We start from the raw sequence: 12,100 nt of genomic DNA on the forward strand, positions 1-12,100 counted from the left end.
GCACAGTGTTTCCTACGTGGTGGGAGACAGTAGGGAGCAACTGCGTAATCAGAGACGGCGTGGAATGTACTAAATCAGGAGAAGGCGAAGGATGCTATGGGAATGGAAAAAGAGAGGCCATCTCAGATAGAGGGCAGATGTGAGAGTCTATCTGTGTGAATGAAGGAGGAGAAGGCCCTGAGCTGAGCCTGGAATGTTACTAGGCACTGCAGGTAAATGGAAGCAAAAAGTTGTAGGGGGGAGGCAGTCGGGGAATGTTCCAGAGAGATGAAGCCGCATATGCAAAGACAGCGTGAAAGAAGGTCAGCCTGGGACAGAGGGGGCCAATAACCGTGGAAGAGGGGGGGCAAGTGTCGGTGAGGGAAGGATGACTTTGTCTGATAATCTGGACCGTCTACATTAGTGGGTTACCCAAGAAAAGCTTGCCCCAGTGCAAACAAGATGCTGGGATCATTGGTTCATGAACCACCATCGAGAGCTCATCTGGTTTGATTAAAAATCTGTGATTCATGCCAGGAACGTGAGATTAGGCACTGTTCTCTTGTAAGCACTGAAAAGGATAAAGAACCCTGAAATATACACGGGAAGAAGCAGTTTGAAGACTATACTTCGAGAACTCGCCGCTCCCGGCAACCCCAAGCTGCTACCCATCCTTATCCAGGAAAGAAGAGAAGACATTGGAGACACAGCTTCGGTCAGATCAGTGTCGTACCTGCCAATTCTACCTCTTGTTGAGTCAAAAGCAAAAATAGACAAATGGGTCTACATCAAACTTAAAAACGTTCGCACATCAAGGGAAACAATCACCGGAGTGAAAAGATAGCTATGGAATGGGAAAGAATATTTGCAAATCATACATCTGACAAGGGGTTCATATCCAGAATATAGAAGGAACTCCTCCAACACGATCAGCAACAAGAAACAAAACCAAAAACTCCATTAAAAATGGTCAAAAGATTCGAATAGACAGTTCTCTAAACTGATGGCCATCTATACAGATGGCCAACAAGCATAAGGAAATATAGTCCACGTCATGAATCATAGGAAAAAGGCAAACCAAATTTCCACTGAGATATCACGTCACACCCAGGTGTTAGGATGGACCCTAGGAGAAGAACAGAAAATACAAGTGTTGCAAGGATGCGGACAAATTGGAGCCCTGTGCACTGTTGGTGGGTGTGTGAAAGTGGGACAGCCACCATGGAAATCGGCATAGAACACTGCTTAAGAAATGAAAAAATAGAACTGTCACCCCAGCCAGCAATCCCACTTCTGGATATATGCCGCAAAGAATTCAAAGTGCATCTTTGTTTTTAAATTAATTTTTTGAAATGTTTACTTTTGAGAGAGAGAGAGAGACAGAGCGCAAGCGGGGGAGGGGCAGAGAGAGAGACGGAGCCACAGAATCCGCAGCAGGCTCCGGGCTCCGAACTGTCAGCACACAGACCAACGAGGGGCCCGAACCCACGAACCCATGAGATGGTGATCTGAGGTCGACGCTTAACCGACTGAGCCACCCAGGCGCCCCTCAAAGTGCGTCTTGCAGCGACATTTGCACACGCCTGTTCGTTGCCGCGTTATTCATAATAGCCAAGAATGCAGGCAGCCCACATATCCACGGATGGATAAATAAAGAAAATATGGCATGCACACTCAATAGAATATTACGTAGACTTAAAGAGGGAAATCCTGTCACGTGCTACAACACGGACAAACCTCAAGAACGTTATACTAACTGACATAAGCCAGGCACAAGAGGACAAATACTGTGTGATTCCATTCATGTGAAGTATTGCAGAAACAGAAAGGAGAAAAGTAGTTGCCAAGGGCCGGGGGAGGAGGGAGAGGAAATTAGCGCTCGATGGGTGGAGGGTTTCTGTTTTGCAGGATGCAAGAGTTCTAGAGACCCCGTTGCACCACAATATGAATTTACTTCACGCTACCGAACCGCATACTTACAAGCGGTTAAGATGGTAATTGTAACGACACGCATTTTTTTTTTTTTACCATAATTTAAAAAATCTAGAAGATCACGTCAGATCGCAAGGTTCCGATGGTTATGGAGAGTTCTCGGGACCGGGAAAGAGAGCGTGCTGGGAAGGGGTTGGCAGTCAAGGCCGAGGCAAGTTTAAGGACGCAGATGTGTGGATGGCACGTAGAGCAGGCAAAGAGAGCTGGAGGCCGAGCAGGCAAAGAGAGCTGGAGGCCGAACAGGCTCTGGGCAGTTTTAGCCTTTGCAGTCCCCTCGGTTTCCCCCCCCTTCTCCACCCTTCCCCTTTCTTTGAGTTGCTGCCGTGTTACTTCCAGCCCTTAGAGCTGATGAGTTATGGGTGGTGGTTGTTCCCTAAGTGCAGTGCATTTTTCCTTAATTAGATTGGTTCTTAATAGTACAGTGCAGACCTGCTCGTGGGGCGTTTGGAACCCGGGCAGGGATAAATCCCCGGGGGCAAACTCCCTCCCTACACACCATTCCTAGGATGTAACACATACTTTGCCACCGCAGATCGGTGTATGGCTATACCCACCTCCTCCTCCCCTCTCCACGCACACACCCTGAGGACTCAGCCCTCTGTGGTGCACTTTTGGCCAAGCTCAGGGGCGGTTTTATGTTCCAGAAGCAAGTGAAAAATAATCTGGCCTCCGCTTTACCGTAGGGAGCCAGGTTGCCGAGAAGGAACATCGTGTCTTTTCTGTGCATTCAAAAATGTATTCAGGGGTTTCCTGAGACAGCTAATAATGTAGTTAACACCTCTGGCTGGTATTGTGGTCAGGAAAACTAGCAGAAAAAAACTACGTGTAACTTGGGAAAATGGCGACTACGGCAGGGGAAGTCTTCCGGGTGGATACCTGGGACTCTCTTATAGCGAATCCTGGGAGCACTGTGCACGGATTGAAGTTGTTTCTCTTCAACCCCCTTTTGCAACACGTGACTCTGGATGCCCAGGATGGCTGTGCTGAGGGACGGCTTTCCAGAGCTCATCTTGTTCCTTGCCCCTATCCTCATTCATCACCTTCCTCCCCTGTGGAAACAGGCCTATGGCGGGAGGAAATGTTATTGAGGATTCTCGAACAAAATCTAGGTTTGAAGTTAGATTTGGAACAAGTAAATATTAACAAGAGGCTCTCCAGGGGCAGTGGCAGGTGATAAGGGAAAGGACTAGAAGGTAACCCTCGTAAGTTCCCACCACAGAGTGTCTGCCTCACCCACATTCTGTCTTCCTGCCTCTCATCGGAAGTGAACTATCTGTGCTCCTCTCTAAAGCCAGCCTGTCCGCTTATGCACTGGTGCCCCCATGCAAAATCAAGGTGCTGCTCCCACAAAAAATATCATTTTTTTTCTCTCATCTGGGTCACTTTCATCAGCTTATTAACATGTCATTACTCTTATTTAAAAAATCTTTCTTTTGATCCCCTATCCCACTCCCCACCCCATAGCATCCCATTTCTTTGCTATCTTCAGCAGAGAGTCTCCTAGAAAGTCTTGTATCTCCTTGCTGCCTTGTATTCTTTTCTGTCATGCTCTCTCTCTGTGTCTCATTTTTATCTGAGGGTAGTTGACACACAATGTTGCTTTAGTTTCAGATGTCCAACATAATAACTGGACAAGTTTATATATTATGCTGTGCTCATCACAAATATAGATACCATCTGTCCCCATATATAGCTATTACAATACCCTGACTATATTACCATGCTCTCTTTTTCTTTCTTTCTTTCTTTCTTTCTTTCTTTCTTTCTTTCTTTCTGATATATATAGAGAGAGACAACAGGGGAGAGGAACAGAGGGAGAGAAAGAGAGAATCTTAAGCACACTCCACACTCAGTGCAGAGCTCAATGTGGGGCTTGATCCCACGACCCTGGGATCATGACCTGAGCTGAAATCAAGAGTCGGTCACTCAACTGACTGAGACACCCAAGTGCCCCACTCATGCTCTCTTAAATCCATTCTGTTAGACATTTTCCCTTCATTCCACAAAAGCCTGCTTTTGTTGAGGTCACTAATGACTTCCATTTTGCTAAATCTGGCGACCTATCAGCACTGTTTGACACTGGAAGGTCTTCTCTCTGGATAGAACTCTCTTTATTTTGCTCCAAACTCATTGACTACCCCTTTGCAACCACCTTTGAATATTTCTCCTCTCCTCTTTGCCTCTGAACATTGGTATGTCCAAGGCTCAGTTCTTGGATCCCTTCTCTTCTCTATCTACAACCATTACTTGGCGAGCTCATCCAGTCTTATGAGCCAAGTCTCATTGCTTTAACTACCACCTATGCTTGTAACTACACATTTATATTTCCATCTCAGTCCTCTTCCTGGATCCAGACTCCCATCTCTAAACCGGCCTACTCTACATCTGTACTTGGATGTCAACAGTGTATTTTAAACTTAACATGCCCAAAGTTCAACTTCCAGTTTTCCTCTCAAACCCTCACACAGTCTTCCCCATCTCAGTTGCTGGCATCCTCATTTTTCTCAGTTGCTGAGGCCCAAAGCATTGACATCTGATCTATGCTTCTCTTTCTCACTTCCCATATCCAGTATCCATCAGGAAATCCTAGAGGTTTGTTTTATCTTGAAAATAATTTCAAGATCCAATCCCTTTTTGCCATCTCCACTGCTGCTGTTTGGTTCAAGCATTGACATCTCTTGTCTTGACTGTCCCAAGTATTCCTAATTAGTGTCTGCTTCCTCCCTGTGTCCTTCATGGTCTTCTCAGCATAGTGGGCAGAGTCATTATTGTAAAATAAATAGTTAGTTTACATCGATGCTCTGTGTAGAAGTCTCCAGTGTTCTCCACCTTACTCAGAATGAAAGCCAAAGTCCTTACAATGGTAAGGGGCCCTCAGGGTCTGTACTCTTCCCCACTAGTTACCTCCATGCTTTTCTCTCCTACTGTGCCCCCAACTGTTCTCACTTTGCTCCAGCCTCCCTGGCCTCCTTCTTGAATATCTGGGTGTCAGACATGCTCCCCTTTGGGAAATCTCCATTTCTGTCTTTTGATTCTTGTTTTTGAGGGCCTGCTGGACTACGTACCAAGAAGTGTCTTTAGAACCTACAGAGCCTATGTGCCTAAGAGCCTCCTCGTTGAACTATCCACCCAACTAACTTCCTCAGTTTTCTCAACCTTTGCTCAAATGTCACCTTTTGATGAGGTTTGCCTTGACCATCTTATTGCACACTGTAACCCACCTCATGGCACTCCCAAACCTTCTTATTTTACTGTGGGTTTTGTTTCCCTATAGCATCTATCATCTTGTGACCTATAAATCACTTGTCTATTGTGTTAAATTTAATTTTTTTTAATGTTTATTTATTTTTGAGAGAGAGAGAGAGAGAGAGAACCGAAGCAGGGCAGAGAGAGCAGGAGACACAGATCTGAAGTAGGTTCCAGGCTCTGAGCTGTCAGCACAGAGCCCAACGCGGGGCTCAAACCCATGAACCATGAGATCATGACCTGAGCTAAAGTCAGACACTTAACGGACTGAGCCACTCAGGTGTCCCTATATTCAATTAAAATAACTGTATGTACACCCCAACCTCCTTCAAGAATATAAGCTCTAACAAGGCAGTTTTTTTGTTCTTTTAGTATTTTGTTCACTAGTGTATTACAAGGACCCATGTTACTTGGTGCTAGAAGGTTCCTAATTAATATTAGTTAAATGAATGAAAGGAAAACAATACATAAGCATTTTATTTTACCAAATATAATCACATGTTATCTCCTTTAATCTCACAATAGCACTGTGATGAAGGTATTATTATTAATTATTAATTATTAATGGAGAGCTTAAATACATCAAAGATCAAGCAACTGGCAGATGGCTGATGTACTGGTATGTGGAATTGAATTTTTATTTATTTATTATATATATATATATATATATATATAGAGAGAGAGAGAGAGAGAGAGAGAGAGAGAGAGAGAGAGAGAGAGAATCCCAAGCAAGCTTTGCACTGTTAATGTGGAGCCTGACTTGGGGCATGAACTCATGAACCGTGAGATCATGACCTGAGTGGAAACCAAGAGTTGGACACTTAACTGACTAAGCCACCCAAGCACCCTCGAAATTGGATTTTTAAAAATCAATCTACCTCAACTTGTTGGCAGATGTGCTGTGGATGACCTTTCTATGAAATAAATATACCTGCTTTCTTGTGACCTGATGAATATCTGAGGAATACCCTGATTTGTGCCCTTGGAAGTTTCTGCTTTGGTGACAGGCTTCGAGGCTCAGAGCCTCATTAAGGGTTGGCCTGGATGATCAAACATGCAACTGGAAAATGACCGTGGCTCCATTTATTTCTAATGGAAAGTGTTCCTTGAAAATTATTAGTAAACTTCCCCATGATGAAATTCCCAAGAATGTTCTTACAGACTTTTCATTTCCTTGAGCACTACACATGCTTCCCTGAGAATAAGGGGAGTTTCCCTGGGGGATCTTGAAGGATGACTTACTTTCTCTCTATATTGGTTCTTGGTACTCTGTAGACGTGTCCCATGGGCATGCATAAGCTTCCTTTTGAAGCAGGAAATGCTCATTTCTTAAAGTAATAAATCCATATATGATATTAAAATTAGTTCTTTTGGGACTGGCTGGGAAGTGGTGACTCAAGGCACCTTTTAGCTAAGTACTTGGGTTACCCTGAGCAGCCTCAGGGACGAGGTGGTTGCAATAGCATCGAAGGACTCTTTGCTGATGGAAAACTGGAGTTGCAGGGGAGCTTACTGAGTAGTGAGTCACTGTTCAGGACCAGGCCTACGGAAAGCTATCCATTTCTGCCTTTTGATCCTTGCTCTTGAGGGTCTGCTGGACTAAGTACCAAGAAGTGTCTTCCGGAACCTACAGAGCCTGACTGTGTGTCGAATACAAAACTCAGGGACCAGATACTTTCTTTGACATCGTGGAGAAAAAAGAAATGTATTTTACTCTAAACAATGATTAATTGGGGGCGCCTGGCTGGCTCAGTAGGTGTTTGACTTCAGCTCAGGTCACGATCTCACGGTTTGTGAGTTCAAGCCCCATGTTGGGCTCTGTGCTGATGGTTCAGAGCCTGGAGCCTGCCTTGGATTCTGTGTCTCCCTCTCTTTTCCCCCCTCCTGCTAGCACTCTGTGTCTCTCTCTCCCTCTCAAAAATAAATAAACATTAAAAAAATAAATAAACGATGACTAATTGGGGAAAGTTTGGGATGCCAATGAAGAAAAAAAAATCATAAACTCCCATGAAATGAACAGCTTTAGTAGACTCAGTTTTAGAGATATTACATTCTGGCCTCTCCAGACTCTGATTATGAAGCAGGAGTAAATGGAGAATGGAGACACTAAGGGCCACCGTGTCTTGAATGGCTGCTCCCAGTGAAGACTTGTGGGTGTAGAAACTTCATCTGTGGGAGCACTTGGCATTTGGGGCTGCAGAAGTGCAGCCTGGACAAAAATCTTCTGCCTTTTTTGTTTCCAGGGTGTGCTTTCTCATACTCCATTAGTCTCGCCTACAGATTTAAGAGTTTTGTTATTTCAATGGACGTCGAATCATTTTGGAGACAGACTTGTCTTCGGGACCATCGGATCCTCTCATTTTTCAAAGGGGAGAATGGAGACCCATTCATGGCTTGCTCATCCAATATCCATGACTACAGAGGCGGCAGCTTCTACAACAGCAACAACTGCTGTTACAACCTCCAACACCATCTACTGAGCCCCTACTAACAGGTAGAACCCATGTGGTCTTGTAGTAGATACTCTGCAGCAGACATTGTTCATTACCTCCACAAAACAAGCTATGGAGTCGTGTGATCCTGTTTCAATGATGAGGAAATTCAGGCTTGTGAACGATTTGCCCAAGGTAAACACCGTTGGTGTCTGGGTCACAATTCAATTCTGTTTCTTGGCTTCAAGGTCTATGCTCACGAGAGACCTGTCCTCATCCCGTTATCTCCCATTTATTTTCTCTTTTATGGAACATAAAGGAACCATCCTGTTCAAAAAGAAATTCTCTGGGTCTGGGGTTTCCTCAGAGCATGGGGGCTCTTCAAGCATGTCATTCGAATGAATCCCTGGTCATGATGGTGATCCTTAGTGGAGTAGGGACTATCAGGCAATCAGCATCAGGGTTGAGGGGGTCAAGACTGGCTTAGGGGCATGCGCAGTAGGATTCCTGTGTGGTTGCACATGACAGCAGCAGAAGGCTTTGACTGGCATGTCACTGTGTTGGACAGTTATCCCTGAATATAACATGGGTACCCTCAGGAGGGGGGACACATTAAGGAATTATCAACTACTCCCACATAGGAAGTGGTTTACCCGCTACTTTCCAATCTTTACAGCCATCAGAGTGAAGAAATGCCCTGACAATAAAATATAGAATCTGGGACATTTTGTTTTGGGAGAAGTGAAAGAAGAAAGACACGGGACCCCGAAGAGCAGGTGGTATGGCAGAGAGGAGACTTTAAAAAAGAAATCAGGTCACAATACTCCCTTGATTAAAAAGTTTCCCAGAGCTCCTTACCACTCTTAGAACAAATTCCAGACTTCCTACTCCGGCTTACCACACCCTATGGGACTTGCACCCTCTCCAGTTCCCTCGCTCACCAATTTTCTTTTGGTTAAAGCTCATTTCCTTTTTAGGGACTTTGTGCAGCCCTTCCCATGGCTTCGAATGCTTTCCCTTGAACCACACACAGCTGCCCCCTTGCAGCAGCATTAATCCAGACTAATCAATGTGCAATTGCCACCAGCCTTTGACACCTTATGTTACTTATCCACATGGTAATAATTACAACCAGCTGATACTTTTGGCCAGAAGGCTTGTTTATTTATTCTCTGCCTCTGTCTCCCAAAATGTGGTGTAGGGATCCATGGTATCCCTAGTGCCTAAGAGTGCCTGGCAAATGGAACATGCTCAAAAATTGCTTGTTGAATGGATGAATGAGAGGGATAGTGGGGCAGGTAGAGGCTTTGGGCTTAGCTCTGGGTGTTAGCTCATTAGTTTATCCAGTGTCTGACCCAACCTCAGCTCCATGTTAGCTTTCGTACTCTGGGTAATTTACCCAAACAACATGGACCCCAGCTTTCTCATACTTTAAATGAGCATAGGAAGTCCTACTTCTCAGAGTTGGTATAAAGACGTCATGAGATGGCTCATGTAAATTTCCGATGAGTGACTGGATGCAGTGTCTGACACTGAAGAGACTGGCTTATTACTCTACACCCAGCTCTCAATATTAACGTGGGAATGAACCACTGCTGGTTTTCATATCTTCTTCTACCAACACCAATTAATACAGGTTAGTTCACTGGCTCAGCCTTGTCTAGCTGCTTCTTTGAGGTTAGAGAGAGAACACAAATTTCCCGTGGGTAAGGCAAGCAAGCTGTAGACAGGAATAGTGATCTGGGGTTGGTGGGGGAATGAAGGGTTGGGTGAGTGTGGGCGTTCTGCATTGGGAGAAAAGTTGAGGGAGAAAAGCTTGGGGTACTAGAATGCTTTTTAAAAATTATTTGTTATTATTATTATTTAAAATATTTATTCTTGAGAGAGAGAGAGAGAGAGAGAGAGAAAGAGAGAGAGAGACAGAGCATGCACGGTGGAGGGGCAGAGAGAGAGAGAGAGGGAGAGGCGGAATCCGAAGCAGGCTCTAGGCTCTAAGCTGTCAGCACAGAGCCCGATGCGGGGCTCGAACTCATGAATTGTGAGATCATGACCTGAGCTGAAGTCAGACACTTAACCGACTGGGCCACGCAGGTGCCGCAGAATGTTTTCGAGGAGAGGGTTGTTGAAGCCCCATTTTGCTTGGTTGGGGAATACATCCTTGGAACTTTATACTGTAGTGGAAAGAGTTCTGTCCCCGGACAGCTCCTGGCTTTGTCACCGAGAGCTGGAATAGAAGGGCTGTTGAGAACAGGCACTGTGGGGCTAGTCTGCTTGGGTTTGAATCTGGCTCGTCATGTATTAGCTGTACAACCTAGGACAAGGTACATAACATCTTTGTGCCTCCTCTGCCTCACCTATAAAATGGAGAAATTGATAACGACACTCTCTACACAGGTTTAAGATGAAGAGTGTATCCATCAGGTGGAAAAGTTTAGAGCAGGGCCCGGAGCACATTTAAGTGTGCTGTGGCTAGTAGCCATTGCATTAGCTGTGTTAGCTTTCTAGCTCCCTTTGTTAAAGTTTATTTATTTATTTTGAGAGACAGAGAGAGGGAGCATGAGCAGAGAGATGAGCGGAGAGAGAGAATACCAAGCAGGTTCCACGTTCAGCGTTGAGCCTGATGCAGGGCTCGATCTCACAACCGCGAGATCATGACCTGAGCCAAAATCAAGAGCCAGATGCTTCACCGACTGAGCCACCCAGGTGCCCCACAGTTCTAGTTTCTTGAGCAGCCTCTTTGCGGCTTGATAGTTTCATCTGCAAAGTGGGGGCGGTGAGGCTGGTGTTACATGCTTCCCAGGATTGTCAATAAATGAAGTCTCAGATATGCATGTGTTTGAACTAAGCTTGAAGGGCTAGGAAATATAAAAGTGGCCCCAGAATATGCAGTAAGTTGGCCATAGATGGTCAATGGCCCAGCAATGAGTAGTGTGTTTGTTCTCTTCTTATGCCTGAGAATACCGTAAGTTTTCTCTTGTGCTGCCTTTCCCCACCCACAGGCACTGATTTCTCCTTTTCCAAAATTATTGTTGTTACCAGTGATTATTACAGGCAAATGAACAGATGTATTTGCACTCGAAGAAGATGTACGTTTACCTCAGACTTCCCTTCCCTAGCACTAATCGCTTCCAGTTACTCATCTGTCCACGGAGGCTGGAGTAAGGGCAGAGACCCCCTTCCTGGGTGTGAGGTGTGATGCTGTGACATAATGAGCCAGGTAGTCATGCTCCGAGTATAAACATTGGCTCATCTTCTCATCATGATACATTTTTAAAGCTCATTTCTGGATGCACGGAGCAGCTTTCTTTTTTTTTTTTTTTTTTTGTTAAAATTCGAATGAAAGAGAGGCTTACACATTAAAATTTTTTTTTAATGTTTATTTAATTTTTGAGAGAGAAAGAGGCAGAATGGGAGCCGGGGTAGGGGCAGAGAGAGAGGGAGGCATAGAAACGGAAGGCTCCAGGCTCTGAGCTGTCAGCACGGGGCCTGACGCCTAGGACTCGAACTCACCACGAACTGCAAGATCATGGCCTGAGCCGAAGTCAGACACTGAACCGACTGAGCCACCCAGGCGCCCCTGACACATCTTGGTTCTGTTCTTTGTCTCTCTTTTGAGACTTCAGAAACAACTGGAATTTCCCTGGCCACCTTACAGGACAAAACTTGTCCCATTATGAGCAGCCCATTCCATCATCATCAGCGGGATCTGGAGAGCGATCTTGAGGAGGTGATGTTATTTTTGCTAAAGTTAGAAAAGGGAAAGAAGCTGATAGATTTCAGGACCATGAAAGAAGGAGTATTGAGCAAGGACATGTATCATGAGCCATCAAGCTAGAAGGAAGGACGTGCTCTTGGTTTGGTTGTTCACGACATGCCATCAATGAAATACGAAGCCCTCCAAATCCCTAAAACCCAGGCACAGTATGTTAACGGGCTGTAGCAGCGCGTATGGGTGGAGGCGGTGTGTGGACCTCATCGGCTCTCTCTGTTTTAAACACTGTGTATGTGTTCATTGGCCCCAGACCAGTTCTACCACTTAACCTGTCCTTGCCCCACAGCCATGGTAGTTTTTGCTTGGGACCATGTACCCTCTGCTTGTCTGCAGAATCTTGTATCCTCTCAGGGAGAGTCGTGTGGTGGGCTGGTGGCGAAATGAGAGGGAAATATGTACACACAGGGCCCAGCTGAAAACGACTTTAGCACAGAGTTTATTTAATACATCCTCCAAATTGTAGTTTGAAGCCTCTGTTAACAAGAAAGCACTCTCTTTTTGAGCAGCGGGAGTGTTTTATAAATGGAATTTGCAGACCGGCAATGCTCCCCATTAATTTTCCCTGTCTACAATTACTATCATTACATTCTTAAAGCACTTTTAAAATAAACTACGCCATGATGTAATGTGCACACTCTGAGCTCCAGTGATGGGACAATGGGGCAGCCGCATCTGGAGT

The sequence above is a fragment of the Herpailurus yagouaroundi genome, unplaced genomic scaffold (genome assembly GCF_014898765.1).
Source record: "Herpailurus yagouaroundi ecotype Mexico unplaced genomic scaffold, PumYag 253, whole genome shotgun sequence".
Classification (NCBI taxonomy): Eukaryota; Metazoa; Chordata; class Mammalia; order Carnivora; family Felidae; genus Herpailurus; species Herpailurus yagouaroundi.